The 26,950-nt window shown below is 47.7% G+C and overlaps 1 pseudogene; it reads left to right on the top strand.

Moving 5' to 3' along the window:
• The first annotated feature begins 10,979 nt into the window (after positions 1-10,979).
• Positions 10,980-25,991, top strand: LOC146177589 ((3R)-3-hydroxyacyl-CoA dehydrogenase-like; annotated as a pseudogene).
• The last annotated feature ends 959 nt before the right edge of the window (positions 25,992-26,950 follow it).

The raw sequence follows: 26,950 nt of genomic DNA, 5'->3' as shown, positions 1-26,950 counted from the left end.
GTGGGGTTGTGCCACCTGCAATTGAGTCATCGCCTTGTCTGAACATGCAGGGCTCTCTCCCTTTCCCTGTGAACTGGCAAGCCTATAAAAAGTAGCGGCAGACTCCGCTGCGAGAAAGACTACTTTGACGCGCCGTATAGACGGCGCTAGACGACAGATGTGTCAGTGAGTCTGTATTCTCTCCGGGTCAGCTTCTCTGCCCGTTCCTTCATGATGTTGTAGTAAAGGTTGTTTCTTTAGAAGACGCCTCGTCTTTGCTGGGACCGTTGATGCCGTCCACCGAGCCACGGAGCCGCCAGGAAACGCTACCGAGGGGCCGCTCGCCGCATGTAATAACTGGTGGCAGCGGTACGATACTCTGGCGCGCAGCCCAAATCTAACAACTGGCGTCAGCGGTGGGCTCAGCACGCAAGCCCAAACATAATAACTGGTAGGCAGCGGTGGGACGATCAAGCCGCAACCGTGGTCGGTGGGACGAGTCAGACGAGCCAGGCGATACCGTCGTCCAACAAGTGGTGATCGGCGAAGGAACGACGACGACCAAGCCGTGACCGTGGTGAGATGAGCCAGGCCTGACCGCGGTGCAACATCCGATCGGAAGAGCGGAGATGTCCCAGGCGTGATCTGTGCAACAAGCAGCTCAGAAGAAAGTCGGGAGCAGTGCAACGAGCCCTGTATGATTACTGGTTGCCTGCAGTGTAACGACTGCATTGGATTCTTGGCTGCGAAGTTTGGTGAGTGCGGGACTTTGCTTTACTGAGTTTGCCAGGCTTTTATTAATAGAGAACAGAGCTTGTAGTTGTGTTGTCGTTGTTGCTGAGTTAAATGCAGCAAGGCAATAATGGGCAGTAGAGAAGGCAGCACTATCGAAACAGCCATGGATTTGGATTTGAAGTTGTTGCGCAAACCGAAATTGCTGGAGCTTGCGAAGGAGTTGGGTCTGAATTTGTCAGGCAAACTCAGAAAACCAGAAGTGTTAAAGGCTATTCTTGCATTGGAAGCTGAAGATGACGAGCTTTCGGAATGCCTCGAGATCATTCACGAACGTCACGAGAAAAAGGAACGTGAACGTAGGGAACGTCGCGAGGAGGAAGAAAAGCGGTCTGCCCGCGTAAGGAAATTGATACAGCTGAATACTTCAGCTCGCGGAAAAGCTTTGCACTGACATTCAGGGTAACGGTTCAATGCCGCGAGGTAGCCCACCACCGTTCCTCATCGCCGAGGATATGACAGAGTATTTGGCAGACTTTGAGAATGTCTGCAGAAGCAAACGTTTGGAGCGAGATAGTTGGGCGCTGACATTGCTAGCTCTTCTCTCCGCTGAAGCGTCGGAAGAAATCAAGCGCTTGGTTTTTTTTTCTCTGCCGCTTACGGCGGGGGCTAGCCTGTTCGAATTTTTACCTGTTGTAGGCCGTCATTGCACCCGCCACCTCTTTGGTGGTGGACGACGGCTGTTGTTGCGGCGCGCGTCTTTCTCTCCCTCTTCCTTTTCTTTCTTCTCTATTTTCTCTTCTGGTTGCACGAGGCAGCGGAGATGGCTCAGCTACAGAGAAAGTAGCAGGCCCGTGCATTTTCTTTTCCTTCTTCCTATACAGCCACAACAACAACTGTGACAGAGACTACTTTGACGCGCCGTAGAGACGACGCTAGACACTAACTGTGTGAGAGAGTCTGTATTCTCTCCTGGTCAACTTCTCTGCCCGTTCCTTCAGGATGTTGTAGTAAAGGTTGTTTTGTTAGAAGACGCCTCGTCTTTGCTGAGAGCGTTGATGCCGTCCGCCGAGCCACGGAGCCGCCAGGCCAACGCTACCGAGGGGCCGCGAGCATCATGTAATAACATGTGGCAGCGGTACGATACTCTGGCGCGCAGCCCAAACCTAATAGTCTCCAGCACAATGGCCCCGTTAATGCCCCATATGCATTGCAGAGCTCCGCAACCGCGCTTTGCTTATTGTTGATTTGTTTAGTGGCAGCTGCGTACTGCTTCACCCTTTCTATAAAATCCTTTGTTTCCCCAAGGTACCACGACTGGCACTGAAAGCAGGATTTGGTACACCAAGCTTTGGGTTCATTTTTCAAAACAATGACCTTTCGGGCGGGGCGAGAGGCCTGAGACGGAGGTAGTCGGCGGAGTCGGTAGTAGGAGGTTCGTTGTCCTTCCTTCTCAAGAATATGCGGGCCGAGGCTTCACTCTGGGCCAAGCAGTTTCAGCTAATAATGACGCACACTACTTTTCAAAATGCCTCACTGTAATTAAAGCAAGTTTTCATGCCAAATCTACGCTCTCCACAACGGAAGTGCTGTATCGTTTGTGGGCGTATTTGGTACGGATACATGCGGTAAAATCCCGATGGTCATTCTTGTGGGAATGGCACGCGATAATGAAATTTACAAAGCCGCATAGCTGTGATAAACTGCGCATTGAAGGAGCCGCATCAGCAGCTTCCCCGGTCCTCAGGATGTCGTCACGCGACGTCATGGCCAATCACGGGCGGCGGCGCGACCCGCGGCCAGCCCCGTCGCATGGGCGCCCTATTTTTGCCGAAAAAAGGCTATTTCAGCTTTCTTCTGCCTAACTTTAATCTGATGTTGGAGCGCGCAGCAAGCAAAACTATCGCTTTCTGCTGAAAGCCCAACTTTTGCAAAACGTTATGCAGTGTCCCTTTATGCAAGAAAGTGTTTTGTCACCAAAAAGGAGACTTGCACAGGGTCGGAGGAGTGAGTGTTCAGACCAAGTCAAGGTATGGACTGAGCGCGCTCCGAGGAATGAGGAACCGCTACGTGTGGCGCAATGCCCTTTACAGATTCGTTGCGATCGCACTGGCCGTAGTGTAAAAAGTGTGTATATAGTGTAAATAAACTCATTTGCATATCTGTACCGGGAAGAAACGTCCAATCATGTCATCCTTCTGCAACATGTTGGACTCAACGAACCCCACATCTCCACCTGGGACCCGACATTGCAACAACCGAAGCAACGAAATCTAACTCATTACAAATATTGCTTTTGGAGGGCTGCCCAGTCTTTTTGCATGTTATAAATAACATACCATTTGATGCATGTTTATCAATGGAAGTGTGGCAAACGATGAAACAGGCGAATGAACCGTGGTTTCCAGCAAGGGCACTTGGACGCCTCATTAGATATGAAAATTAAGTTCCAGCTCGGACAGAAAAATGAAAATTTTATCGTGTTTCAAGCCAGCGCTACCACGGCCATAATTTCCTGTAGAAGAATTACGAATCCGCATAAAGTTCTCAGGTTAAGTGGCAAGGCGTTGCTTAAGGATGTGGACGAAATTTGAGGGATCGGTTGAGCGTGAATAATACGTAGTGTAAATGACATGTGGCGAAAACACAGTGATTATACTCTTCAGGAGATACCACTGTTCTTTAATGTAGTGTGATGTCCTGCTGCAGATATGAATAAATAAAAAATATTTCCTGCATGTTTCTACACTTCTAAAACCGACGAAAAAGCGTTCGCCAGCATAACACGTGTTTAAAACGCTTTTGCTGCTACCAGCATCTTCTTGCACTGGCCGTTCGAGAGGTATCAGCTACCAGACGTCCTCAGAATTTTGAGCGGTTTGAGCCGTTCATCGGAAAGGCGCGTCTACCATGGCCGTTCGCGCGCACTCACTAACACGCACACACCCCATTATGACAGTCGTTTTTTTTCTTTTTCGCTCGTGTTATCAGCTGCTAGGGCAATGCAACCGCGCACTTGACGCGTGTGCTGGTAGCTTACGCTATCGCTTCATACTCTTAAAGGCGCAGCTTGAGTGTTCCCCATAATGTTCCAGACTGCCTGACTTTGAACAGATTAGAATGAATCTGAGCGACATACGCGATGAACTGCCCCAATCGGTAGTGTAATAAAAAATGCAGGAGTGAAAAACGAGCAGCAAAAGGCAGCTGAAATGGCACGACGGGCGAGGTGCTATAAATATACTGACCTCAAACGCAACTTTCTTTGATGTTAGATATGTATTGGTCAAAATTTTCATTTGAGTCTATGTGAACCTCTGCCCCCCAGCTCTCCACTTCACAGGACGAGCTTGCTGGTATACAGTTACTTCCTGAAGAGATGAACGATGATATCGAGCGCAGCGTTTAATTTCACTTAGTCAGTCAATGAATCAGTCATTCAAAGAACCAATCTAACATCATTTCAATACAATACAATACAATACAAGACGTAGAAAAAGTGGTTTGAAGAAGATTGGAGAGCTAATCGACCAAGCGGACAGACATATAAATCTTAGAAAGCTCTAAAAAATTACGAACTTTCTATGCGGAAGATGTGCGGCTGAAGTAAACCTGTACATTTGAGAAAGTACTGACGAGGTTTGCGCCCTGTTAAGCGGTATTCACGCGGGGGATTCCTAGGAGAGATGGATGTGCAAAGGAGGTGCACAACGTCACGGGCTGGGCAAGCTCGCCCCCGCTCCCGAACCCGCACTTTCACACGGGCGATGAAGAGTCACCGAAGCAGGACTGGAACCAAGTACACAAGACAGCCAATTCTTACCTACTGACGTTTCTTTACCAGTAAGGGAAACAAGTTCAGGGAAAATGCATGCAAAATAAAATAGACAAACTCTTCCGAAATGGAAGAGGCCGGCGTAGAAGGGTCCAGTACAAAAGGTCTGGGAGGGCAAATCTTATCTGCTCGCACCCCGCAGCGCGCTTCTTTTTCCCTCTCGCTAGCTACAGGACGGCGCGCTGCGACAACCTCTTGAAGGAATTTTCCTTTAGAGGGAGAGCGTAGGCGCGCGGTTCGGACCTAACGCATGCTATGTGGTGAAAACGCATTTATACTCGTGTGCGCGTCAATCGTCAACATTTGACTGGTGTAACCCACATAAATTGGCGAAAAAAAATGCAGTCAAGTTTCTGCCCTTTCAGTGATGTTGTGAACTGTCTGAAGTGCGCTCTTTAGTTATCATGTACGAACTGGGCCCGGCTACTCTCCTTGATGCATAATACTCATTTCAATTCCCCCTTGAGGTAGCTAGGATTCGTCGTCTGCGGGTCATTACATCTTGCTTAGCTCTTGTTTTTTTATTGCACTAGCAATAAAAAACAGGAAGGATGAAATGAGGGCGTGAGCTGTGCTGTTTGTGTATGGCGTCAGCTGCGTAAATCAGGGGAGTTCAACTTGGGTTTCAGAAGGCCACCTGACGGGACAAGTGCCGCTTAACTTAGCTGCTGCACCCCTGCTCTAGGAGTGGTATGAGGACTTCTCGGGATTTATGAGCCTGACTACTGGATTATGAGAAAACTGGCCGCCGTGGTAAGGGGCAGTTAAATTAATGATCGGTGGCGAGAGTTGGCTTGGAGTGAGCAAACTAGGTATCACCATCTCGTCTCGTAGCTGTGCTTTAAATACCCACCTGTCTGGGCAGGGACGCATGATTTAAGTGGTGCACTTGCATGGGGGTCTGGGAAGTGATACTCCAAGAGGACCAAGAGTAGAGGCCACCCTGACAGCCATCACGCCTTCCGTACTTACAGCCATAAGTACAGCTATTGGTGCAGCAGACAGAAGAGCCGACTAAACAGTCGACAATTATAAGTATATTCATAAGCACTGCAGAACATAGCTAGCACATTCTGGCCTGATAGGACAGCGCATGTGTCGTCTTTTTTTTGTGAACGAAATTCAGTTTTGTACAATCTCACTAAAATTACTCTTTCATTGGACAACGCCTCCAGTGCAGTGTTTCCCAAAGGCTCGCGAAGTGCGCGACGAGAAATTACAGAATTCTGTGTGGAGGTTTTAGAGGAAACTCGGCCACTTGGCAGGTGTGGATGCTTTTCACATATCATTACCGGCTACAGGCGGAGCGATCTGCGCAGCTTCTGATGGCAAGACCCGCCAGTCATCACCACTGCGAGTTCGTAACTTTAATCGGTGGGTGTGAGCGAAAGGGACCTACGTTCATAGTATAGGACAGGAAATCACTTTATTTTAAAGCTTCATTCTTAATTCAAATTTGATTCTGTGTACAGACAGCCGTCCATTACATGAATGCAATATTCACAATAAGCGCCGAAGGCGCAAACGTTGGCTTGCGTTGCATTGTGCTGCGTGAGGGCGGAAATCCAGCCGTGAACTGGTTGGTTGGTTTGTGGGGTTTAGCATCCCAAAGCGACTTTGGCTATGAGAGACGCGGTGGTGGAGCACTCCAGAAATTTCAACCACCTTGGGTGCTTTAACGCGCACTTATATCGCAAAGCACACGGGCGCCTTGCTTTTCGCCGCCATCGAAAAGCGGCCGCCGAGTCCGGGATTCGATCCCGCGTCCTTGGGAACATTAGTCGAGCGCCCTATCCATGAGCTAATCAGCTATAATTTGCTGACGCAGCTGGCAACGTCGGGGCTTGCCGTGGTGTGTAGTTACAGTCCCTGCTGGAATATAGAGAATATAGCAATCATTCAACTGGGCAGCGTCTACTTTAGTTTGGCCCCTTTACTTTCAGCGCCCACGTCTCTGTATAGCGATCAGCATGACCGGCCTACAAGGCACTCGCTCCCACTTTCGAAGTGCTGAGGACCGAACCACAGGATTCTAACGTTTGTTGCGCCCCATCTAACGTTTGTTGCGCGCTGATTGCAAGGTCGAGATGGCACGAAATGTCCTTCCTTTTGTCTGGCGCGTTCCTACTCTTCGGTTATTCACGTATATTATGCTGCGCTGCCAATATGATCGCTTACTGTATTAGGCGTGACAATTGAGAAGTCTATCAATTTCACATCTTGACGAGCATGCATGACGACAGCAAGCGACTGCTTTCAGCACATCCCCACATAATATCCACTGCCGCGGTAACCCTCTCTTAACAGCATGTATGTTCGATTGAGAACAAAGCTCGTTTTGCAGGGCCTTCGTCTAAATGAGCGAGCCACTTCGCAGCGCCTCTAGTCCGATAGGAGAATAAGTTATTGCGTGTTATGTTTTGTCTTCTACCGTGCACGTTAACGATTCAAAGCGTCTTTTCGAATCGAAGTGCTTAAATTAATACAAGATTCCGTCACAATATCGTGCATGTAGCGAATAACCACACTTATCATCCAGTCCTGAACTTCAGATTCTTTGTACAAGTTCTTCCTGAGGGCATTTCTCTCGCCGAACTGACCCCGTTTTCTGACCTTAATGTGTGTGGACTTTTACCTGACCCTACTGCTGGAGTATCGATACGGAATGCGCTATCCCCGCTTACGGAGGTCCGCATATCAGGAATGGTAGTTCCTGACTTGTGTCCTGATCGTGCTCAAGAACTTCTCAGCCTTCTAACCTCGTACAGTCACATTTTCGATTTTGGTAACTGACCCTTGGGACAAACGTCCCTCATTACTCACCGTATCGATACCGGAGACGCTAGCCCAATTTAGAGAAGACCTTACCGAGTTGCCATTTCTGAACGTCGTGTCATAAAAGATGAAGTGGACAAGGTGTTGGCAAGAAACGTTATAGAGACTTCGAGCAGCCCCTGGGCGTCACCAGTCGTGCTTGTAAAAAGAAGGACAATACCTGGAGGTTCTGGTTGATTACCGACACATCAACAAAGTTACAAAGAAGGACGTTCACCCACTTCCCAGTATAGGTGATGCTATCGACTGCTTACACGGTGCCAGTTATTTCTCTTCAATTGATCTTCTTTCCAATTATCGGCAGATCGCGGTTGACGAACGGGACCGAGAGAAGACCGCCTTCGTCTTCGTCACACCGGATGGCCTGTACCAATTCAAGGTGATTCCTTTCGGCCTGTGTAATGGGCCCGCTACATTTGAGCGTATGATGGACTCTTCTACGTGGTTTTAAATGGACGACGTGCTTATGTTATCTCGATGACGTCATTGTCTTTTCTGCGACCTTCGAGAGCCACCTTCACCGCCTTGATGCCATTCTTGGAGTCTCCCGAAGAGCTGGCGTTCAGCTGAATTCAAGAAGTGTAACTTCGGCCAACGTCAAATCAAGTTACTCGGACACTTGGTCGATGCCCGCGGCGTTCAACCCGACCCCGACAAAATTTGTGCTGTAAGTGAATTTCCTACACCCCGCTGCACCTGTGAAGTTCGCATTTTTCTTGGCCTTTCCTCGTATTTTCGGCGGTTTGTCCAACTTTGAGGCGACGGCTCGTCCACTCACCCTTCTTCTCAAGAACGACGTTCTGTTTTGCTGGCGCCCTGAACAATCTCAAGCCTTTTTTGCACTAATTGCAGCCCTCACCAACCCGGCCCTTCCTGGCACACTTCAATTCCTCAGCACCAACGGAGGTGCGCACCGACGCCAGTGGTCACGGTATCGGTGCCATACTCGCCCAGCAGCAGACGGGGCGAACTCGCCTCATTGTTTATGCCAGTCGCCTCCTTTCAGCGGCTGATAAAAATTATTCGAGCACAGAACGTGAGTGTTTAGCCCTTGTGTGGGCCATTACAAAAATTTGCCCTTACTTTTTTGGCCGCCCGCTCTCCGTCATCACCGACCACCACGCCTTATGTTGGCTTTCTTCGCTGAAGGGGCGTTGGGCGCTGCGTCTTCAGGAATACAGTTTTTCGGTCATCCACAGGTCCGTCCGACTACACACTGATGCCGATTGCCTGTCCCGAAACCCGGCAGATCCGCCGTCTAAAAGCCAGTGTGACGATGACCCCTGTGTGTTGTCGATCTCTGACCTTTAAACATTCGTCATGAGCAGCGATTAGATTCCAAGCTTTGCGGCATTATCAACCGCCTAAACACTGATCACCCAGACGCTACCCTTGCTTTGTACGTGCGCCACAACGGCACTTTATATAGGCGCAATATCCGACCAGATGGCGCTGAGCTTCTGCTCTTAGTCCCCGACCACCTGCGTGCCACCGTTCTTCACCAGCTGCAAGACACGTCCACTGCGGGTCATCTTGGCGTATCTCGTACGTACGACAGCGTTCGCCGGCGCTTCTTTTGGCCAGGCCTCTACCGTTCTGTTCGTCGTTACGTGGCTTCTTTTGACAGGTGTCAGTGACAGAAGAAGCCCTCGGTGTTGCCTGCTGAATACCTACAGCCTATCGACATCCCAATATACTCATTTTCCCGAGTTCGTCTTGATTTCCTCGGCCATTTTCCTCTGTCGGCTTCGGGGAATAAATGGATTGCGGTGGCTACGGACTAAACTACGCGCTACGCCGTTACACAAGCGATACCCACCAGCTGTGCAACTAACGTGGCAACTAACGTGGCAGCTTCTTCACGACATTATCCTACTCCACGATGCACCACGCCAGCTGCTTACTGACCGTGGTAGCTGCTTCTTGCTCGAGTAGTCGAAGAAATTCTCCGATACTGCTCCACTACTTCCCCACCGCTTACCATCCACAAACAAACGTCCTCACCGAACACCTCCATCTCACACTCACGGATATGCTGTCAATGTATGTATTGGCTGACCACCGTGACTGGGATATTACCTTACCGTTTGTGACTTTTGCGTATAATGCATCCCGTCACGATACAATGGGCTACTCGCCCTTCTATCTTTTATTCGGCCGTGACCCTTCTCTTCCATTTGACAGCTTACGGCCTCCCACCGCTAATGCAAGTTCCTATGTTTGTGACGCCATATCCCGAGCTGACGCCTCCCGTGTTATTGCTCGCCGCCGACTGGCTTCCTCCCAAAACTCTCAAAAACGCATCCATGATTCTCGTTCATAGGGACGTCGACTACTTTCCGGACTCCCTTGTCTTGCTCTGAAATTCCGCTCGTATAATTGGGCTCTGTGAGAAGCTCTTGCCGCGCTACACAGGCTCCTACCGTGTTTTACGGCCAGTCACTTCCGTGACATACGAGGCCACCCCGGTGCACCCACACCGAAAGCTCAATATGCCCCGTACAAAAATCGTTCATGTCGCTCGCATGAAGCCGTACCCACTCCAGCTGTAGTTCCTCGATGTATTACGCACCACGATTGTGATTTTCGTGCCGGGGTAATGTTACGTATGCCACTAAAGAGGACGACGATGGACAACTCAGTGATAGACGACGAAGCTGAAGAAATGGTTGGTGCTTGCATGAACACCTACATCTCTCATCCCCTGTTGTGGTTTCCCCGTGTCGTGGTACTAGCCTTCTGCCACGTATCAATATTTACAGCATTCAGAATGAAATGCTAAGCTTTCAACAAAAGAAAAACTATTTTTTGAGCCTTTTTAGAATTTCTACTTACGTTTCTTATTAGTCAAATGATGTGTGCAAGACTTTGATTTTGTAAATACTAACAAAATATAGGTGCCTGACTGCGCAGAAGTCGCATATTTATTCCAGATATCAAATCCAAAAGTGGACTTCCGGCAATGTGCGCCTCAATTGCCTCAAGAAACTCATCTTGAGAAAAAACAAATATACCGTTTTCATGTTAGATGCCTTGGCAAAAGGTGGAAGAATGTTTACCGACGGTGCTGGATGTCTTTGAACTTTCGGTGTATGCTTGGGTCATATAAACATGACTAGGAGTGGTGTACGTAACTTATCTTTTTTATTTCTCTTTTAGCACCAATAATCCGGCCGTCTCACCGCAAAATCGACATGCGTAGACGTCCTTTAAGTATGTTTCACAGCTACACAAAAGCGACATGGAGGGGCCTAAGCCACTGGCAAAAATTGCTGCTGGCTTAGGTGATTAAACCTAGTGTGTAGGCAACTGTTTCATTACTAATGGTTACACTTGTTAAAGCTTTTTATTTACGGAGAAGCCACTCAAATAGCGTAAAGAAACTCGGATGAGAAGAAGAAGACAGAAGACGGGAAGAGGAAATCGGAAGACACCCTAACGAAGACAACATAATAAGGAAAGAAGAAGACGGGAAGTTTCAGAAGACACCAAGAAGCAAAAAGAAGGCGGGACGTATACGCAGCTGTGGCCTGCGTCCGGTATGATTACTATGGCTTTACCTGGTGTAGTGAAGCTCTCGCTTAAAAAAAAAAAAAGAATGGCCGTGGTAGCGCTCATGACACCATCTTTTTTGTAATTATTTTACTTATTATTTATGTTAGCTTTAGGTTAAACAAAGGCTCAGTGTCTCACTATTCGGTGCACACAGAGACTTAATCTGCGAGTTGATTTATAGACGTTTAAAGGCGCTATATCTGTCGAAAATCTCGGTGGAAATCGTATTGGAAAGGAGAACACTTCAAGTGTAGGGCTCCTATTATTTTGTACCATTTTATTAGTACCTCTCACAAAACGCGACAAACTTTGAGCCTAAACTGCTGCACGGCGCTGCCTTTTTGATCTAAGTAGCTGTATAGGTTCTCGCGTAAACTTTTGAAGATGGCCTTCGCGACTGTTTCTTTTTTTTTCTGTCTCCGCGTACGAAATGCGGAGTGCGCAATATGTGCCTTATGTCATAGAGGCATGCGTCACAGGCCACCTCCCGACATCCCTTCAGATAGAAAGCGAGCTGACACGCAAGCTGACGGCACAGCTTGCTTGCAGCTCGCAAAGGGTTACACCACATGCAGTTGTAATTGCAGAATTAGTGCTTTCTCGGCACACGGTGGATGCGCAGTTAGTGTGGGCACGCCAGGTAGTAGGCGTCGCCAGAGTAAAGCCTCATAAATATCAGAAGCCGATTAAGACGACGCTATTAGGAGATGCCTTTGAGTGGACGCTTAGCCTTAGTGACGGGCGGCTCCAGCGGCATCGGTGAGGCCGTCTGCCGCCTCTTCGCAGCCCAGGGGGCCACGGTGGTGGTAGCCGCAAGACGCGCCGAACCCGCCGTTAAGGTGGCGCAGTCTCTGCCAGGTCAGTTTTTCGAAGTATTGATCTACTGTTCCGTCGGTATTATGTTTTCATTAGTATTCTCTATCGTGAAATATTCTTAATTTTAATCTTTCCGCATTCATGTGTACCTGGCAGCAAATAATTATATTGGGGTTCAAATTATCTTTCGGCTATATTTACGTGACCAAGGCTGGGGGAGAGCCGAAGAAGCTGGACGGCGCAGGAATACACCAGCAATTCTGACCGATTAGATATGAAACAGTTCAGTTCAGTCGTTCAGTCGTGTCCGACTCTTCGTGACCCTATTGACCATGTCACGCCACGCTTTCCGGTTTCTCACTATCTTCCTAACATCACATAACTTCATCTGCAGTGCCTCGAGGATGCCATCTAACCATCGCGTTCGCTGCCTACCACTTCTCCGGCAACCCTCAGCCTTTCCCAACATCAAATCTTTCTCCAGCGACTCCTCTCTTCTCATCAGATGACCAAAGTAGCTGAGCTTTAACTTTAGAATTTGACCCTCCAATAAGCATTCAGGGTTTATGGTCGACAATATTGACTGATTTGATCTTCTGGCAGTCAAAGGAACTCTCTAATGCCTTCGCCAGCAACACAATTCAAACGCGTCAATTCTTCGGCGGTCAGCCTTTTTCACAGTCCAACTCTCGCATCCATACATCACAACTGGAAAGACCATAGCACGAGTTATACGGATCTTGGTTGGCAGACTAATGTCTCTGCTCTTTACTAGGCGGTCAAGGCTAACCATTGCTCTCTTTCCCAGAAGCAGGCGTCTCCTAATTTCATGGCTGCAGTCTCCTTCCGAGGTAATCTTGGAGCCCAAGAAGAGAAAATCTGTCACAGCTTCCACTTCTTGCCCTTGATGCTCCAGGACTTGATAGGGCAAGACGCCATGATCTTTGTCTTTTTAATGTTCAGTTTAAGCCCAAACTTCTCACTCTCTTCTTGTACGCGCATCAGAAGTCTCTTGAATTCCGCTTCACTTTCTGCCATTAAAGTGGTATCATCCGCATATCTAAGGTTGTTGATACGTTCTCCAGCAATCTTCACTCCAGCTGAAGACTCGTCCAGACCGGCCTTCCTCATGATGCACTCAGCATATAGGTTAAATAGGCAGGGCGACAGTATGCAGCCTTGCCTCACTCCATTCTCAATCGGAAACCAATCAGTAAGACCATGCCCAGTTCTGACTGTGGCCTCTTGCCCTTCATACAGGTTCCTGAGGAGACAGATGAGGTGAATTGGAACTCCCATCTCTTGGAGAGCTTGCCACAATCTGCTGTGATCTACGCAGTCAAACGCTTTCGCATAATCAATAAAGCAGAAGTAGATGGGTTTCTGGAACTCTCTTGCTTTTTCCATGATCCAGCGAAGGTTGCCAACTTGGTCTCTAGTTCTTCTGCCCTTGCGAAACCCAGCTTGCACGTCCGGAAGCTCCCGATCCACATACTGCTGCAGCCTACCTTGGAGGATTTTCAACATCACCTTGCTAGCATGCGAAATTAGCGCGATCGTGCGGCAGTTGGAACAATCCTTGGCACTGCCTTTCTTTGGAATGGGGATGTAAACTGACCTCCTCCAATCCTGTGGCCACTGCAAGGTTCTCCAATTCTTCTGACATAATGTATGCAGAATGTTAACAGCGTCATGGTTGAGGTATTGAAGCAACTCAGCTGGAATGCTATCAATTCCGCTAGCTTTGTTCTTAGCAAGGCTGGCTAAGGCCCATTCAACTTCACTCTTCAGGATGTCCGGCTCGAGATCAGTTATCACAACCGTCTTATGTTGGGTTTGCACATTCGGGTCCTTCTTGTACAGTTCTGTGTATTCCTGCCACCCCTTCTTTATCTCTGCGGCTTCAGTGAGGTCCTTGCCTCGTTTGTCCTTTATCACGCCCATCTTAGCACAGAAGCTTCCTTTGATATTTTTGATTGTCTTATACAGAGCTCTTGTGTTCCTTAATTGGCTGTTGTCCTCAACTGCTTGGCACAGTATGTTCAGGAAGGCATTCTTATCTCTCCTTGCTATTTTCTGAAAATCCGCATTGAGAACCTTGTATCTTTCTCTTTCCCCCATAACTTTTGCCATCCTCCTTTCCTCAGCTATTTGCAAAGCCTCTTCAGATAACCAGTTTGCTTTCTTGCATTTCTTTTGCTTTGGAACTACCTTAGTAGCAACTTCTTGTATTATATCACGAACATCAGACCACATCTCTTCGGGCTCTTTGTCTTCAAGATCTAATTCTTGAAATCGATTCCTCACTTCCACAGCATATTCTAATGAAACTTGGTCCAGATTACACCTGAAAGGCCTTCTAGTTTTCTGCGTTTTCCTCAATCGAAGCTTAATCTTGGCAACAAGAAGCTGATGATCGGTGCCACAATCGGCCCCAGACCTTGTTTTTACTGCTTGTATAACGCTTCTCCATCTCTGCCGGCAAATAATATAATCGGTCTGATTCCTGTACAGACCGTCCGGTGAAGTCCCTGTGTACAGGCGCCTCTTGTGCTGTTGAAAATGAGTATTCGCTATGGTCAGGTTGTTTTCTTGACAATACTCTACTAGCCTGTGCCCAGCTTCATTTGGCTCACCAAGACCGAACTTGCCTGTAATTCCGGATATTTCTTCACTCCCTACCTTACCATTCCAAGCTCCTATGAGAAAAACGACGTCTGATGATGGGGTGCGGTCTAAAAGGCATTGTAGGTCCGCATAAAATCTCTCAACGTCCGCTTCTTCAGCACTAGTGGTCGGTGCATAGACTTGAATAACTGTTATGTTGAAAGGGTGACCTTGGATCCGAAGTGAAATCATTCGGTCGTTTTTGGGGTTGTACCCTAGCACTGCTTTGCCCATTCTTCTGTTTACTATGAGAGCGACCCCATTCCTTCTCTTGGATTCGTGCCCACAATAAAAGACATAATGGTCGCCGGAGTTGAATTCTCCCATTCCGGTCCACTTGAGCTCGCTGATACCCAAGATATCAATGTTCAATCTGTCCATTTCTCGCTTGACGATATCCAGTTTACCTTGCGTCATAGATCTTACATTCGATGTTGCTATGTGATACATCTCCTTGCAACATCGGACTTTCCGGTTGCTTCCCGACACATCCACAACTGAGCGTCCTTTTGGCTTTAGCCCAGCCGCTTCATTCGTCCTGGAGCTACTAGGAATCGCCCTTTGTTCATCCCCAGTAACATGTGGGACGCCTTCCAACCTGGGGGGCTCATCTTCCGGCGCCATATCATTAATGGTATTGTGACTGGCCATAGGGTTTTCTTGGCAGGAAATACTGGAGTGGGTTGCCATTACCTTCTCCAGTGAATCACATTTTGTCAGAACTCTCTGCCGTGACCTGTCTATCTTGGGTGGCCCTACACAGCAGAGCTCACGACTTCATCGAGTTTCGCAAGCCCCTCCGCCACGACAAGGCAGTGATCCATGAAGGGGAGATATGAAACATTTATGCTCAAAATTTGTCTTTCGGGTTCGGGGGCAGTGAGCTGACTGAGGGGGCCTCCACTTGATTGATTACCTATCAATATGCAGCCAGACCCCACGTTGAGTAACAGCGAAATAAGAAACGAATGATAATATTAATATATGTTGCTAAAAGTGCCTCTGCAGAAGCTATTTTACGGTACCAGGCCCAGCCAAAACTCTACAGTCTTGCTCAGGAGCAAATATGCTAAATTTTACAGATGACTTCAGTTGTCTACAGATGCTTAGACACCATGAAAAGTGTCATTTTACTTCATCAGAACTATAACCTCACTGAGAAGCACATGAGAATCTCTATATAAAAGACGCTCAATATAACTTTTTCTAGACTGAGAAAGATGAACAATAGGAGATGTGAACCTTAAATATCGCCGATGCACCTTTTGAGTTCTGAGCTTTGCAGGGTGGTTTCGGTGGCCCCCAGTGCGATCGTACATCTTCACTACACGCTTGCAGAGTATCCGCAACCGCACATAGCAAGACATTATCGTAGATAACCCGCATTTGAGCTACGTTCGAATCGAAAATATCGAAAAGGCTCAAGAATTCGCTGAAAAATAAATGCTTTAAAAAAATGTTTGGTTACCATTAAATTTCACTGTTTTAGGCACGAAATAATATTATGGTGAAATGACTTTTTGTCGCAGCCTTCTTGAGAAATAAATAACCCGAAGCATGGGCACAACTGGAGGCGTGTATGCCACAGAAATACCCCCCCCCCCCCCCCCCCCAAAAAAAAAAAAAAAAAAGAGAAGTGTCTTCTCTTCCTTGCGTCATTTATAAGTGGTTTGCCCTAGCAAATAATGCAATTTTCAGCAGTGATGAATAACGTTGTACGATTTTCGGTGCGAGAAGATGAAAATCTTTACTCTAAGTGTGTTTTGTGCTCCAGACATCAAACACAAATATAAGAGAACTCGCAGCTAATGGTAGGCAAGATGGAATGTCCTGGCGTAGATCAAAGCCTAATAAAGGCTCCCGTTTGTATGCTTGGTTTGGTTTGTGGGGTTTAACTTCCTAACGTGACTCAGGCTATGAGAGACGTCCCGTGTTGTATGTGCTTTACCTTTTTATTGATTTTGTTGAGGAACAAAGAATCAGTGCGAAAATTTCCGATCATCTGAAAACACGTGTAGCTACGTTGTTTCCTTCAAGGTACAATTAGATAGATTCATCGGCCTTGGAACAAAGCTGTTATGTGACTAGCTGCTAGTTTAAGTAATTCATCCAATTGGTAGACAATGTTTCATCGCAGGGGGAGCTCTAAAGTTAATCAATTATTACCTCAGAGATATCTCCGGACTTGAGGTGGCGCCGCTGTCACGTGGAAGCTTTTTTCCATAGATTGGCGTTAACAGCCCTTAATAAACAGCATTACGCTAACTCCAACGGAACGAAAACATCTTAGCTAGCTGTTTCTGTATTCGATCTGCTGGTTGCGTATTGTGATATTGCTCGTTAAGGCAATATTTAGGAAGTGAGTTCGTTCGCCATAAGAAATAATAACTTTCGAGAAGGAACAAATACTGCAGATTAGGCCATGGGGCTCCTAAAACCTCCCAGCTGGTTTAACTGCGCTAGGAGGGAGCGCATATTTTAGAAGTCTGGTTGCAGTTTTCATGGCCCCCATTATAATGGGGGCCATGAAAACTGCAACCAGATAGATGTTTGCGTAATTTGTATGTTCTGTACAACTAGTAACTAAGTTTTAATGGTGCACCAGACAAATGTAATCAAGTCTCTAAAAAATATCGTAAGTAAAATCCCAGTGAAAGAATTCAGAGCTGTTCTGAGTCCGCTATGCTAATCTCTGATTCATACATTCGACTAGCTGATATACAATCTACCGCGCACTTCGTTAACAAAAAGCATGAAATAGAAGTGACCACTTCTTAAATACCCACAAAGTGCATAAGCAATACACATCCAGGCCAGTGTTCTACAGCATATAAACAGAACAAAAACAAAGAACGACAATAAATACAGCAGACACGGGACATACATATGTCTAAACATAGCATATACGCAGTACCGAATACAGACAACAGATTTCAGAGTAGGAGCTAGATGCCGGTCTTGCGCCAGCGTTATGATTCTGTGGCCCGTTTTGCATTTCTTGAAACAATAACGTTCTAAGGAGTAAAACAGGGTTACGTAGCCGCATCGCAATTATGTTGATAATATCTTATAGGCAGCAAAAATGTTTGAAGTTGTCTTCTATAGGAGCTTGTATGATTAGTGGTACAAGGAGCTCAAATTATTTCCTGAAAGAAGTTTAAGGTATCGCGTTGGGGGCGCTGTTTCGCGTAAGGGAAGAATATGTTGCGCGCTAAGCCTTACTAGGCGTGGTACAGTTTCAATTTGAGCAAGTATTTCGTTGAATGCATATTTGTTTTAAACACAGCGCCGGTACGTATCCGGGAAAAGATTAATAGGGTGTCTTTTCGCATATTTTACTGCAGACCCCGGATTGCTAGCTTATCACTTTGGGATGAGATATGCTATCAGGTTTCTGTGAAGTGGATGCTGCCGGAGAGGGCTGCTTCTATAATGCATAAGAATGTTGTAGGTATTCTCTTAGCTGTACTCTCTGAAATTTGCTAATTAAAAGCAATTGATAGTAGCTGGGTTCTGGCCTTTAGTGTATACCGACCGCTGTGGCCGCTGGTATGGCCAACGGCCAGACAGCGCTTCGTGTAAGTCAATCATATAAATATATTTCACGTTTGACTTTACTGTTCTCATTGTCCTTGTATTTGATATTTTACCGTTAATTGATACCTTAAGCACATAAATGTGTTTACAGATAGACGCTTTTAAGGTACTTCGGATTTTTGCTGTACAGATATTAAGTGCTCAACTACCGCCATCTTTTCATTTATCGATTGATCGGCACACTGAAATAGAAACTTCCCTAAAGCGCTAGCTGAAGATACATGTCGAAAAGTGTTCGGGGGTGTGCGTCTGCGAACTTCCGCTCTAGGTTAGATTTGCTTCCGAACTATACACGTTTTTACCAGTCTCGCCATTGCAACCGAGGCTTTCGAAACCAGCTGTCATATGTATTAAATAAGCTGCTTTTTGTAACTGCGCAGGCAACGCAAAGCACTGCGGAATGCATGTTGACGTCGGTGAGCCGTCATCCGTGGACAACCTTTTCCGGAACATCCGCACCACATTTCAGCAGCCTCTGACTATCGTCGTCAACTGTGCTGGAATATGCAAATTATCGCCTATACTTGAATGTACCGATGACCTATTCGATGAAATTATCAAAGTTAACCTAAAGGTAAGATCGCCTTCACAATACGTTCTTTACGCCATTTAAAGATATAGCTGTCATTTTTTATCATGTTTTATCGTCTTCTTTTATGAACGAACCACACAGACTTTCACAGCCTTTTCAATTCTCTTCGAGCGGCTAAGGAAATTAAAATAATTTAAGGAGCCCACTTTAAGGCTAAATGTTTGAATGTCGAGAACCTTACTCATAGACAGACATCATTCATAAGGGACTCTCGAGAGTCCCCTCTCGAGACCATGTGCAGCCTCAGGATCCTGAGGCTGCACATTGTCTATTTTTCAAAAATGGAGGTTCATTTCTTCAAAAGTAATTAGGTAGAAGGACTCGCTACTGAATATATTTTCAAGGTTAGTTTGAGATCTCCTGGTGTGTCAGCTGCAAAGTCTTAGGCTATAGCTAAAGCAAAGCGAAGGCTAGTTGTTCCCAGCCACAAATGAGAAATAAGATCAACCTGGTTTTATTATTCCAATAATATACGTTCAAATTGTTTACTAACCGGTTCCTACTCATCAGCTGCGCACTCAAAATTATGCTTATAGGCTTAGTGAATAGTATATCGCCAGGCATGTTCCTTTATTCCGCCTGTAGAGCAATGTTATACTGCCTTAATGCGCCCGTCTGTGGAGCCTCTAGTCGACCGAATTACGCGATTGGCTCATAAGAGGGGTTGTCGTAACAATTTTTGCCTGTACTCCACCTTTTACGGTTGTGGAGAATTTGACAACCACTACGTGTGGCACCGCACCTATATAGCAACACACGCGGCAGTACTGCGCAAAAATATTACACTTTTTTTTTATATTTTTTAGTGCAAGGAAATCGCTCCTATATGTGCCTTCTATTGAGCTGCAACAAATGCGATAACAACCACTTCTTTTGTAGAGGTTGCTGAGGATTGTGCTTTGCTAAAATATCTTTGGATGAAAATATTTATGCAATGAACAGCCATAAATTTCATTGAATTCGTAAAATTCTTCAGTTTAATAAAATCAGGAGAGCTGTAAATGCCCCCTCACTTACGGCGCATAGGAATCCGCGGTGTGCACGTACCCATGAGTTTATCATATTTTTTATTCCCCCGTGATTTTGATTGTGACTGCTGTGCGCGCCCTCCCACATCCTAATGTACAGGGTAACACCATCATTTCTCCCATTGCCACCGCGTTGAGAGTGGTCTCCCTGCGTTCCGGATGACTTGATGGCTCTCAACGCGGTGGACGGAGTTTTCGACTTTTTGGAGCACTTTTGCTCCTATCCGTTGTGGAGCCGTGGCTCAGCCGGCGTCCCACGGCGGGAAGGCCGCTCCTGGCGAACATGGCAAACACCCACCAGCAACGCGGCTACGACCCGGAAGGCATGACATGGACAACCTTGCCACAGACCAGCCGAGAGCAAGCCTGCAGTGAAAATGTGATCCGGGCTTTTGAAAAGCGAGCCCAGAAACTCCAAGCCAGCGCGCAAAGGAAGGCCACGTCAGCACACGGAGGCCGCCACGCGCAACCCGACTCAGAACCCGGTGAGCGCGCAACCGGAGGCCCAACGCAAGTCACAGCTGCATGGAAGCCCAAGTTTCTGTGCAGATTCAGACCAGACGACGTGGTGCCAATCATCAAACCACTAACGGCCACAAACTTGAAGAACTTGCAACACGGCGAGTTGGGCCTAGCTCTACGACAGCGAGTCGGGGAGGCCGAAGCAGAAATTTTTTTCTTCACAGTGTCCCCGGACCAAAACCTGATAATTGTGGGCACGTCAAGCATCCATGCGGTAGGCAGACTGGTCGGCGACTTTGCAATCCGAACGTGGACAAAGTGAGGACAATGTGGTACACGGAGTCATCACTGTGGCCAATCTGGAGACCACCGAATCCCTGCGAGGGAAGGTGAGAAGCTTTCGCGGAGAGAACAAAATCCTGGAGATCCGAAAGTTCGGCACTTCGAACAAAGCAAGAGTCACCTTCGAAGGGAAGTACAAGCCCAGAGCTGTGCTGTATAGCGCGGAAGTTATACCGGTAGCCACTTACCGCCGCACCATACCAGCGTGTAACCTGTGTAGCACGGTGGGACATAGGGCAGACGCCTGCCCGACACCGAGGCAAGAAAATTGCGGGCTCTGCGGAACGCAAGCTCCGTTTGTGGAGGGGGTGCGGGCCCCTCACGAGTGCAATCCAAAATGTGCGGTATGTGGCGGCGAACACGCCACGAACTCTAAAGACTGCACTGCGAAATTCCGAAGGAACGAGCAGCAACAATCCAGTAACAAGAACAAGAAAAAGAAAAACAAGAAAAAGTCAAGAAGGAGCGAGAATCTTCCGCCCCCTTCGACTAACATGGAGCCAAATTCTAAACAAAACAATCAAGAGAGGAACTGGGCCAGCATGGTCAAGAAAGGGAAGCAGCCGGTGAGTGGGGTCGCCCCTCCTCCTCCCAATACTACCTCTCCACCTACACCAAATTTGGTAGAAATTGAATTAAGAAACCAGATAGCAGCCCTAAAAGCTCAAATAGAGCTACTAACCAGCAAACTAGAAACTGCACTAGCTAAATCTCAGCCGCCTCAGCAAGAGGAGGCGATGGAAAGCGACGCAGAGCCTAGCATGGAAAACAAACTAGAAGCTATGATGAGGAAGATACAAGAATCCATTCCCTCCATAGTATCACGACAGATAGCGAAAGCGATGACGATTCGCAAGTATGCTAACACAAGGAGACCCACGAATCCCGTAACTCACAAGATGCGTAGGGTGATCAGTGAGGGTGAGAAGCTGCAGGAGCTCCCCCTCCAGAATAACAATCTTCAGTCACAACATGGCGGGACGAACTAAGGAGAGCCCTATAATTTTAACACAGTGGAATAGTCGAGGCTTTAAATCAAATACTAAGAGAGCGGACCTTAGGATGCACCTTTCCACGTACGAGCATACTCCGGCAGTGGTGGCCGTACAGGAGCCAGGCGGGAACGCGAGCCTCACAAACTACAAAACGTTCCAATTCGACCCCCTAACATACATCTTCGTGCACAAAAATTTCACAGCAAATTTGATAGATCTGGAATTACAAGACAGCTTTTCATACGTGATGGTGACTCTCCTGCCCATAAAAAAGGATGATCCGCCGCTCCACATCCTGAACGTGTACTGCCCACCTAAAGCAAAAAATGTAACCTTCTCCACACTCCTGAGTAGGGCTGTCAGGGAAGCGGGACGAGATCCGTTACTAGTGTTAGGAGATTTCAATGCGCAGAGCCTCTCATGCGGCTACAACCGAGAGGACATACGAGGACGGAAGCTAGCGGAGGCAGCGTCTACATTAGGCCTAACCCTACACACCGACCCGGCGTACCCCACGCGAATTGGGAACTCGGCGCAGAGGGACACTTGTCCGGACTTAACTTTTTCAAAAAACGCGAGGCGATTGGAGTGGACGAATACGGAGGAAACATTCGGTAGTGACCACTGTCTGATCAACATAACGATCCGCACTAAACCCCTTACCAGACCGACGGGCCGGACTAGGATGCCGGACTGGGCAAAATTTAGAAAAGACTATAATGTTAGTTCTATCCAGGAGCAGGGATACCAAGCCTGGACCAAACAGCTGCTGACCAGTCTCCGTTCGACGGAAACGCGGGTAAAGCTCTCTGAGGCGGCGACGGATGTGGACACCCACCTCCTCCACCTCTGGGAAGCCAGACGCAGCATGGTTAAAAGACGGCGCAGGCAGAAACATAACCGCAAGCTAAAAACTCGGATCGCGGCGATAACAAAAGAGGCGGCAGAATACGCGGCGCAACTCGCGGACGCTAACTGGGTAGAGAGGTGCAACGCGGCAGCTAGGCAGATGTCTGGCAAAAACACATGGCGTCTCTTCCGAGCTCTCATAGATCCAAACCAGACGCGCACCGAGTCGCAGAAACACCCGCAGAGAGCAATACACGCGTTTCAAGGAAATACGGCCCAGTTAGCGCTGAAGCTCCGAGACCAGTACTTGAGCACGACCCAAGACCCAAGGGGAGAAGCTTATAGGTACACTGGAGACGAAAATGTTGAGCTAGATGAACTTTTCAAACTATACGAGCTCAAGGCAGCCCTAGCGAGAATGAAATGCGGGACCGCGCCAGGAAGGGATGGGATCACGGTAAAACTCCTAGCAAACCTACCAGACCACGCGTACCAATCCCTGCTAGAACACTTCAATTCGATCTGGACGGGCGAAGTTCCTCTTCCCACCGAATGAAAGACGGCACTCATAACTTTCATCCCAAAGGCAGGCAAAGCCATAGATACGGACAACCTCAGGCCCATTTCTCTCACGTCGTGCGTAGGCAAATTGATCGAAACAATGGTCAGAGACAGACTTTCCGAGTATCTTGAAAATAAGCGAGTCTTCGCCGACTCGATGTATGGCTTCAGGCCAAATAAATCGGCTCAAGACGTCCTGCTACAGCTTAGCAGAGAAATTTTGAATCCAATAGAACATCCGAACGGGGATAAGATAGTGCTGGCCCTAGATCTGAAGGGAGCCTTCGATAATGTGACGCACGAGGCCATCCTGACACACCTTTCGGAGACGGGGTGTGGAAAGAACGCGTTTGAGTATATAAAACGCTTCCTCGCACACAGACAGGCCTACGTGAGGATCCAGAACGCAGACCACGGTTCCTTTCTATTAGGCACGAGAGGTACCACAGGGAGCGGTGCTATCACCGCTTCTTTACAACACGGCAATGAAAAATCTCCCGGTCCACCTGGAGAAAGTCTCGGGCGTGCAGTACGCGCTGTACGCGGACGACATCTCCATATGGGCCACGCAGGGCTCTCTCGGAGAAATGGAGGCCAGCTTGCAGGAAGCAGCCACCGCTGTAAATGAGTACGCGAAAAAATGCGGCCTTCAGTGCTCACCAAAAAAATCCGAATTCGTCCATATTCGTCCCTCCAAAAAATGCACAGACAAGATAGAATTGCGACTTGGATCAGAACCGATATCCGAGAGAGAGGAAATTAGAGTACTGGGCCTTTTCATTCACCAGCGTAAGCTAGCGACGACCACACTCGACAAGCTAAAAAAGGTGGGAGACCAGGTGGGCCGAATGGTCCGCAGAGTCTCAAACAAAAAAGAGGGACTGAGAAGCAAAGATGCTCTACGGCTGGCCAATGCCTTTGTAACAAGCAGAATCCTGTACTCGACCCCCTATCTTCACCTCAAGAAACACGACGAGAATATCCTCGAGGTGATCACGCGCAAAATAGCGAAGAAGGCCCTCGACCTCCCTATAACCACGTCGAACCTGAGACTCCAAGGTCTGGGTATGACGAACTCGTTCGAGGAGCTGAGAGAAGCCCACCTAACGAGTCAATACACGCGACTATCGCAGACACCGTCGGGGCGTCGCCTATTAACCCGTCTACACATACAACACACGACTGTAACCGAGGAAAGAGTAAGGCTTCCCCAGGAGTGGCGATACGCCCTGCACGTAAAACCACTCCCCACTAATATGTCCAAGGACGACCACGAGGGCAGGCGCATGGCCAGGGCAGAGGCCTTAGCTCATCACTACGAAAGGAAACCCGGAGTGTACTATGTGGACGCGTCCGGCCCGCACCAAGGCGGGTGGTACACGGCGGCAGTGATCCACGAGTCCAAAGCGGTAAACGGGCTCACATTTAAAGCCCGAAGCGTGACACAGGCAGAGGAGGTCGACATCGCGTTAGCAGCAACACATTCTGATTCCAAAACAATCATAACGGACTCGCGAGGGGCGTGTAGGAACTTTCAACAGGGCTGGGTCCCGTACCTGGCCTACCGGCTACTAAAAAACAGCTCGGACCTGACCTACCGACTGCTGCAAAACAGCTCGTTCGTGGAAAGTCCATCCCGCCGCTTCATAGTCTGGGCTCCGGCCCATTCTGGGCTAGAAGGAAACGAGGCAGCAGATGCCGCCGCCCGCGCGCTTTCTAACTGGGCAACCTCGTCTCCTTCCTCCTCAGAAGAATTTACACCAGCCTACACTTTCAGAGAAATTACGCAGCTGTACCAAAACAGGCACAATATTTACCCCCACCGGTGTAAAGGGTTAACAAGAGCGGAGGAACGCGTGTTTCTTCGCCTCCTTACGAATACTATGATGTGCCCGGCGTCACTTAAACACTTTGACAGTGCCTTCTCCGGGGAGTGCCCACACTGCGGGGAAATGTCCTCGGACCTTTTCCACATGGTGTGGGCGTGCCCCTCCAACCCTGCCTTTGCACCTAACCAAAACACCACCCAGGAGGACTAGGAGGCGACCCTACTCGCCTGCTCCGACCTGAAAGCCTAAAAGGCCTTGGTCAATAGAGCAATGGCGGCAGCGGAAGCCACTGGGGTCCCGTACTAGGGACTCCACCTAGTGTTTGTGAGGGGAAGGGCACTAAGCCTGACCCCACAGCAACCATCATGTAATCCCATATTTTATTAAACGTTTTCACCACCACCACCCATTGCCACCAGCACCAACGCTTTTTCAGAAAGTATTTACCTCTATCTTCCTTTTTACGATCGTTTTCTAAAAAGGCCGGAATCCAAAGCACTGTCTCTATAAAACATGTGGGTGCGAGTCGTTTCCACGCCACTCTGCGGCAAGTTGATATAGTTTTCTGCGTTATTCTTGTCGGACACATGCATTTTTCTTCTAGAATCAATGCAGATATACGCAATATTGTGAGACACCTGTACCAAACGCGAATGGTATTCTGCGTACACCAGCACGTAAGAATCGTTATGTGAATCGGGCTCGTAACAAAAAATACCCTTGCTATTATTTCTTTTAACATAAGCACGACGAGCGCGCCAACTGGCTTAATGTCATGTGACCTTACTTGCAAATTCAGTTTGCGTGTTGATTGAATTTTTTGGGGGGGTTCCTTTTTTTTCTTTTTATCTTTTTCAGGGCACATTTTTGGTGACTCGTGCAGCCAGCCAGGAAATGCTTCGTTCGGTAGAAAAATAGCCTGAAGGGGGCGGTGCCATCGTAAACGTGTCCAGCACCTTGGCCAATATTTGCATTGCTGGCTCTAGCGCATACGCCGCTTCCAAGGCCGCAATTGAGGCCTTGACTAAGGCGGCAGCCAAAGAACTGGCGGCTCACGGCATCCGATGTAGTACCGTCGTACCGTCATGGACCGACACCCCACTGTCAGCTGCACTTGGTCAAGACATAAAATTTATTGCTATATCCCAGACGCCACTAAAAAGGGCCGCCAACCCAAATGAAATCGCCGAAGCCATCGTGTTTTTGTGCTTGCCTAGATCAAGTTCCTGCATCACAGGATCATCGCTTGTTGTCAGTGGTGGAAATTGAATGCGACTTTTTTATGTATCGATGGATCCACTGAACTAACAGCACCACCACCATAACGCTGATTTCTTTTTGCATAACGATGTTTCCTAGGATAAGAACCACGTGGTCAAATAAAAATTGCTCTCTTTATGTCACGTATTCGTAACACATAAATGACAACAAACATCCACTGCCAAATATAAGTTTATTTTGAGAAAACTGCATCCTACGTGCTCATTTCATCATCATCATCACCGAGACTATCTACTGCAGGGCAATGAACTCTCTCATACTTTATTAAAGTTAAGACGGACCTGTACTAGTTGCAACCACATGGCCTTTGCTAACTACTTAACTTCATCCACGCATCTTCTGCCACCCCCTGGTACGCTTTCTTTCCCTTGAAATCGAATTAGTTACCCTAAGCGACCATAGGCTACCATCTCTTCGCACTACATGTCCTGCCCATGCGCACTTCTCCGTCTTGTTTTTCAATTTGAACACCATTACCTGCAGTTATTTCTCTGCCCCACACTGCACGCTTCCGATTTCTCGATGTTACATTTACCATTTTCGGCTCTAGCTTTCTCCGTCCTCCTCAAGCTTTTCATTAGCCGCAATGTATCAGCACCATAGTTGAGTACCGTTAAAATGCAACTGCTACACGCTTTCCTCTTAAGGACAATGGTGAGCTGCTAATCATAATCTGCGAGTGCTTGCCAACTTACTTTGAACCTATAGTAGCAACAGCCAGTTGGCATTATTTTTCTAACAAGTCGGTGGTATTGGGCTGTCCCTTGCCGAAGCAGTGCATCTGTAAAAGCATACTAGCACCAAATGCACGTTGCTGTAAGAAAGAAAAATAATAATAAATACCATACTGCAATTACGACAAACTTGAAATCATTCTGCCGTATGTTTAATTAGATTATGTCGTTCTTCTCTTTAGCACTCCTCTATGTGACATTGTTGGATAACGGGCATTGAATTGCTCGAAAAAAAAAATATATGCACTAAAATTCGGTTTA

This window comes from Amblyomma maculatum, chromosome 10, assembly GCF_055883805.1.
Source record: "Amblyomma maculatum isolate TAMU_Amacu chromosome 10, ASM5588380v1, whole genome shotgun sequence".
In the NCBI taxonomy this organism is placed as follows: domain Eukaryota; kingdom Metazoa; phylum Arthropoda; class Arachnida; order Ixodida; family Ixodidae; genus Amblyomma; species Amblyomma maculatum.
The sequence above is the reverse complement of the archived record's forward strand: the minus strand, read 5'-3'. Positions and strand labels throughout refer to the sequence as shown.